Source organism: Eurosta solidaginis, unplaced genomic scaffold (genome assembly GCF_040869045.1).
Source record: "Eurosta solidaginis isolate ZX-2024a unplaced genomic scaffold, ASM4086904v1 ctg00001109.1, whole genome shotgun sequence".
In the NCBI taxonomy this organism is placed as follows: Eukaryota; Metazoa; Arthropoda; class Insecta; order Diptera; family Tephritidae; genus Eurosta; species Eurosta solidaginis.
The window spans coordinates 39,926-47,910 of NW_027136941.1; positions in this window are offsets into that span (position 1 = coordinate 39,926).

Sequence of the window (7,985 nt, forward strand, 5' to 3'; positions counted from 1 at the left end):
AATTCGTACACGTTATTTATCAATTTAACTCTAGAATTAAAGGATATACAACGAGAAACAACGTTTGACAACCTTTAAACAGTTTTAATAACTATCTCAAAAATTATCGCTCTGATGCAAACAACTGATGAGTTATCTACTTAAATATGATGAACAAAACGACTTACGTATTTTAAACATGCTAACCTTTAGCCCGGTAAGCAAATTAAAAAAAAAAACGCAATATGTAGGCTACACGAGAACGGAGACGTCGAGTAACCAAAACAAATGCGTTAAACAAATTCGTACACGTTATTTATCAATTTAACTCTAGAATTAAAGGATATACAACGAGAAACAACGTTTGACAACCTTTAAACAGTTTTAATAACTATCTCAAAAATTATCGCTCTGATGCAAACAACTGATGAGTTATCTACTTAAATTTGATGAACAAAACGACTTACGTATTTTAAACATGCTAACCTTTAGCCCGGTAAGCAAATTAAAAAAAAAACGCAATATGTAGGCTACACGAGAACGGAGACGTCGAGTAACCAAAACAAATGCGTTAAACAAATTCGTACACGTTATTTATCAATTTAACTCTAGGATTAAAGGATATACAACGAGAAACAACGTTTGAAAACCTTTAAACAGTTTTAATAACTATCTCAAAAATTGTCGCTCTGATGCAAACAACTGCTGAGTTATCTACTCAAATTTGTTGAACAAAACGACTTACGTATTTTAAACATGCTAACTTTAGCCCGGTAAGCAAATTAAAAAAAAACGCAATATGTAGGCTACACGAGAACGGAGACGTCGAGTAACCAAAACAAATGCGTTAAACAAATTCGTACACGTTATTTATCAATTTAACTCTAGAATTAAAGGATATACAACGAGAAACAACGTTTGACAACCTTTAAACAGTTTTAATAACTATCTCAAAAATTATCGCTCTGATGCAAACAACTGATGAGTTATCTACTTAAATATGATGAACAAAACGACTTACGTATTTTAAACATGCTAACCTTTAGCCCGGTAAGCAAATTAAAAAAAAAAACGCAATATGTAGGCTACACGAGAACGGAGACGTCGAGTAACCAAAACAAATGCGTTAAACAAATTCGTACACGTTATTTATCAATCTAACTCTAGAATTAAAGGATATACAACGAGAAACAACGTTTGACAACCTTTAAACAGTTTTAATAACTATCTCCAAAATTATCGCTCTGATGCAAACAACTGATGAGTTATCTACTTAAATATGATGAACAAAACGACTTACGTATTTTAAACATGCTAACCTTTAGCCCGGTAAGCAAATTAAAAAAAAACGCAATATGTAGGCTACACGAGAACGGAGACGTCGAGTAACCAAAACAAATGCGTTAAACAAATTCGTACACGTTATTTATCAATTTAACTCTAGAATTAAAGGATATACAACGAGAAGCAACGTTTGACAACCTTTAAACAGTTTTAATAACTATCTCAAAAATTATCGCTCTGATGCAAACAACTGATGAGTTATCTACTTAAATTTGATGAACAAAACGACTTACGTATTTTAAACATGCTAACCTTTAGCCCGGTAAGCAAATTAAAAAAAAAAAACGCAATATGTAGGCTACACGAGAACGGAGACGTCGAGTAACCAAAACAAATGCGTTAAACAAATTCGTACACGTTATTTATCAATTTAACTCTAGAATTAAAGGATATACAACGAGAAACAACGTTTGACAACCTTTAAACAGTTTTAATAACTATCTCAAAAATTATCGCTCTGATGCAAACAACTGATGAGTTATCTACTTAAATTTGATGAACAAAACGACTTACGTATTTTAAGCATGCTAACCTTTAGCCCGGTAAGCAAATTAAAAAAAAAACGCAATATTTAGGCTACACGAGAACGGAGACGTCGAGTAACCAAAACAAATGCGTTGAACAAATTCGTACACGTTATTTATCAATTTAACTCTAGAATTAAAGGATATACAACGAGAAACAACGTTTGACAACCTTTAAACAGTTTTAATAACTATCTCAAAAATTATCGCTCTGATGCAAACAACTGATGAGTTATCTACTTAAATTTGATGAACAAAGCGACTTACGTATTTTAAACATGCTAACCTTTAGCCCGGTAAGCAAATTAAAAAAAAAAACGCAATATGTAGGCTACACGAGAACGGAGACGTCGAGTAACCAAAACAAATGCGTTAAACAAATTCGTACACGTTATTTATCAATTTAACTCTAGAATTAAAGGATATACAACGAGAAACAACGTTTGACAACCTTTAAACAGTTTTAATAACTATCTCAACAATTGTCGCTCTGATGCAAACAACTGATGAGTTATCTACTTAAATTTGATGAACAAAACGACTTACGTATTTTAAACATGCTAACATTTAGCCCGGTAAGCAAATTAAAAAAAAAACGCAATATGTAGGCTACACGAGAACGGAGACGTCGAGTAACCAAAACAAATGCGTTAAACAAATTCGTACACGTTATTTATCAATTTAACTCTAGAATTAAAGGATATACAACGAGAAACAACGTTTGACTACCTTTAAACAGTTTTAATAACTATCTCAAAAATTATCGCTCTGATGCAAACAACTGATGAGTTATCTACTTAAATATGATGAACAAAACGACTTACGTATTTTAAACATGCTAACCTTTAGCCCGGTAAGCAAATTAAAAAAAAAACGCAATATGTAGGCTACACGAGAACGGAGACGTCGAGTAACCAAAACAAATGCGTTAAACAAATTCGTACACGTTATTTATCAATTTAACTCTAGAATTAAAGGATATACAACGAGAAACAACGTTTGACAACCTTTAAACAGTTTTAATAACTATCTCAAAAATTGTCGCTCTGATGCAAACAACTGATGAGTTATCTACTTAAATTTGATTAACAAAACGACTTACGTATTTTAAACATGCTAACCTTTAGCCCGGTAAGCAATTTAAAAAAAAAACGCAATATGTAGGCTACACGAGAACGGAGACGTCGAGTAACCAAAACAAATGCGCTAAACAAATTCGTACACGTTATTTATCAATTTAACTCTAGAATTAAAGGATATACAACGAGAAACAACGTTTGACAACCTTTAAACAGTTTTAATAACTATCTCAAAAATTATCGCTCTGATGCAAACAACTGATGAGTTATCTACTTAAATTTGATGAACAAAACGACTTACGTATTTTAAGCATGCTAACCTTTAGCCCGGTAACAAATTAAAAAAAAAACGCAATATGTAGGCTACACGAGAACGGAGACGTCGAGTAACCAAAACAAATGCGTTAAACAAATTCGTACACGTTATTTATCAATTTAACTCTAGAATTAAAGGATATACAACGAGAAACAACGTTTGACAACCTTTAAACAGTTGTAATAACTATCTCAAAAATTGTCGCTCTGATGCAAACAACTGATGAGTTATCTACTCAAATTTGTTGAACAAAACGACTTACGTATTTTAAGCATGCTAACCTTTAGCCCGGTAAGCAAATTAAAAAAAACGCAATATGTAGGCTACACGAGAACGGAGACGTCGAGTAACCAAAACAAATGCGTTAAACAAATTCGTACACGTTATTTATCAATTTAACTCTAGAATTAAAGGATATACAACGAGAAACAACGTTTGACAACCTTTAAACAGTTTTAATAACTATCTCAAAAATTGTCGCTCTGATGAAAACAACTGATGAGTTATCTACTTAAATTTGATGAACAAAACGACTTACGTATTTTAAGCATGCTAACATTTAGCCCGGTAAGCAAATTAAAAAAAAAAACGCAATATGTAGGCTACACGAGAACGGAGACGTCGAGTAACCAAAACAAATGCGTTAAACAAATTCGTACACGTTATTTATCAATTTAACTCTAGAATTAAAGGATATACAACGAGAAACAACGTTTGACAACCTTTAAACAGTTTTAATAACTATCTCAAAAATTATCGCTCTGATGCAAACAACTGATGAGTTATCTACTTAAATATGATGAACAAAACGACTTACGTATTTTAAGCATGCTAACCTTTAGCCCGGTAAGCAAATTAAAAAAAAAACGCAATATGTAGGCTACACGAGAACGGAGACGTCGAGTAACCAAAACAAATGCGTTAAACAAATTCGTACACGTTATTTATCAATTTAACTCTAGAATTAAAGGATATACAACGAGAAACAACGTTTGACAACCTTTAAACAGTTTTAATAACTATCTCAAAAATTATCGCTCTGATGCAAACAACTGATGAGTTATCTACTTAAATATGATGAACAAAACGACTTACGTATTTTAAGCATGCTAACCTTTAGCCCGGTAAGCAAATTAAAAAAAAACGCAATATGTAGGCTACACGAGAACGGAGACGTCGAGTAACCAAAACAAATGCGTTAAACAAATTCGTACACGTTATTTATCAATTTAACTCTAGAATTAAAGGATATACAACGAGAAACAACGTTTGACAACCTTTAAACAGTTTTAATAACTATCTCAAAAATTGTCGCTCTGATGCAAACAACTGATGAGTTATCTACTTAAATTTGATGAACAAAACGACTTACGTATTTTAAACATGCTAACCTTTAGCCCGGTAAGCAAATTAAAAAAAAAACGCAATATGTAGGCTAAACGAGAACAGAGACGTCGAGTAACCAAAACAAATGCGTTAAACAAATTCGTACATGTTATTTATCAATTTAACTCTAGAATTAAAGGATATACAACGAGAAACAACGTTTGACAACCTTTAAACAGTTTTAATAACTATCTCAACAATTGTCGCTCTGATGCAAACAACTGATGAATTATCTACTTAAATTTGATGAACAAAACGACTTACGTATTTTAAACATGCTAACCTTTAGCCCGGTAAGCAAATTAAAAAAAAAACGCAATATGTAGGCTACACGAGAACGGAGACGTCGAGTAACCAAAACAAATGCGTTAAACAAATTCGTACACGTTATTTATCAATTTAACTCTAGAATTAAAGGATATACAACGAGAAACAACGTTTGACAACCTTTAAACAGTTTTAATAACTATCTCAAAAATTATCGCTCTGATGCAAACAACTGATGAGTTATCTACTTAAATTTGATGAACAAAACGACTTACGTATTTTAAACATGCTAACCTTTAGCCCGGTAAGCAAATTAAAAAAAAAACGCAATATGTAGGCTACACGAGAACGGAGACGTCGAGTAACCAAAACAAATGCGTTAAACAAATTCGTACACGTTATTTATCAATTTAACTCTAGAATTAAAGGATATACAACGAGAAACAACGTTTGACAACCTTTAAACAGTTTTAATAACTATCTCAAAAATTATCGCTCTGATGCAAACAACTGATGAGTTATCTACTTAAATTTGATGAACAAAACGACTTACATATTTTAAACATGCTAACCTTTAGCCCGGTAAGCAAATTAAAAAAAAAACGCAATATGTAGGCTACACGAGAACGGAGACGTCGAGTAACCAAAACAAATGCGTTAAACAAATTCGTACACGTTATTTATCAATTTAACTCTAGGATTAAAGGATATACAACGAGAAACAACGTTTGACAACCTTTAAACAGTTTTAATAACTATCTCAAAAATTATCGCTCTGATGCAAACAACTGATGAGTTATCTACTTAAATTTTATGAACAAAACGACTTACGTATTTTAAACATGCTAACCTTTAGCCCGGTAAGCAAATTAAAAAAAAAAAACGCAATATGTAGGCTACACGAGAACGGAGACGTCGAGTAACCAAAACAAATGCGTTAAACAAATTCGTACACGTTATTTATCAATTTAACTCTAAAATTAAAGGATATACAACGAGAAACAACGTTTGACAACCTTTAAACAGTTTTAATAACTATCTCAAAAATTATCGCTCTTATGCAAACAACTGATGAGTTATCTACTTAAATTTGATGAACAAAACGACTTACGTATTTTAAACATGCTAACCTTTAGCCCGGTAAGCAAATTAAAAAAAAAACCCAATATGTAGGCTACACGAGAACGGAGACGTCGAGTAACCAAAACAAATGCGTTAAACAAATTCGTACACGTTATTTATCAATTTAACTCTAGAATTAAAGGATATACAACGAGAAACAACGTTTGACAACCTTTAAACAGTTTTAATAACTATCTCAAAAATTATCGCTCTGATGCAAACAACTGATGAGTTATCTACTTAAATTTGTTGAACAAAACGACTTACGTATTTTAAACATGCTAACCTTTAGCCCGGTAAGCAAATTAAAAAAAAAAACGCAATATGTAGGCTACACGAGAACGGAGACGTCGAGTAACCAAAACAAATGCGTTAAACAAATTCGTACACGTTATTTATCAATTTATCTCTAGAATTAAAGGATATACAACGAGAAACAACGTTTGACAACCTTTAAACAGTTTTAATAACTATCTCAAAAATTGTCGCTCTGATGCAAACAACTGATGAGTTATCTACTCAAATTTGTTGAACAAAACGACTTACGTATTTTAAGCATGCTAACCTTTAGCCCGGTAAGCAAATTAAAAAAAAACACAATATGTAGGCTACACGAGAACGGAGACGTCGAGTAACCAAAACAAATGCGTTAAACAAATTCGTACACGTTATTTATCAATTTAACTCTAGGATTAAAGGATATACAACGAGAAACAACGTTTGACAACCTTTAAACAGTTTTAATAACTATCTCAAAAATTGTCGCTCTGATGCAAACAACTGATGAGTTATCTACTTAAATTTGATGAACAAAACGACTTACGTATTTTAAACATGCTAACCTTTAGCCCGGTAAGCAAATTAAAAAAAAAACGCAATATGTAGGCTACACGAGAACGGAGACGTCGAGTAACCAAAACAAATGCGTTAAACAAATTCGTACACGTTATTTATCTATTTAACTCTAGAATTAAAGGATATACAACGAGAAACAACGTTTGACAACCTTTAAACAGTTTTAATAACTATCTCAAAAATTATCGCTCTGATGCAAACAACTGATGAGTTATCTACTTAAATTTGTTGAACAAAACGACTTACGTATTTTAAACATGCTAACCTTTAGCCCGGTAAGCAAATTAAAAAGAAAACGCAATATGTAGGCTACACGAGAACGGAGACGTCGAGTAACCAAAACAAATGCGTTAAACAAATTCGTACACGTTATTTATCAATTTAACTCTAGAATTAAAGGATATACAACGAGAAACAACGTTTGACAACCTTTAAACAGTTTTAATAACTATCTCAAAAATTATCGCTCTGATGCAAACAACTGATGAGTTATCTACTTAAATTTGATGAACAAAACGACTTACGTATTTTAAACATGCTAACTTTTAGCCCGGTAAGCAAATTAAAAAAAAACGCAATATGTAGGCTACACGAGAACGGAGACGTTGAGTAACCAAAACAAATGCGTTAAACAAATTCGTACACGTTATTTATCAATTTAACTCTAGAATTAAAGGATATACAACGAGAAACAACGTTTGACAACCTTTAAACAGTTTTAATAACTATCTCAAAAATTATCGCTCTGATGCAAACAACTGATGAGTTATCTACTTAAATTTGATGAACAAAACGACTTACGTATTTTAAACATGCTAACCTTTAGCCCGGTAAGCAAATTAAAAGAAAAACGCAATATGTAGGCTACACGAGAACGGAGACGTCGAGTAACCAAAAAAAATGCGTTAAACAAATTCGTACACGTTATTTATCAATTTAACTCTAGAATTAAAGGATATACAACGAGAAACAACGTTTGACAACCTTTAAACAGTTTTAATAACTATCTCAAAAATTGTCGCTCTGATGCAAACAACTGATGAGTTATCTACTTAAATTTGATGAACAAAACGACTTACGTATTTTAAACATGCTAACCTTTAGCCCGGTAAG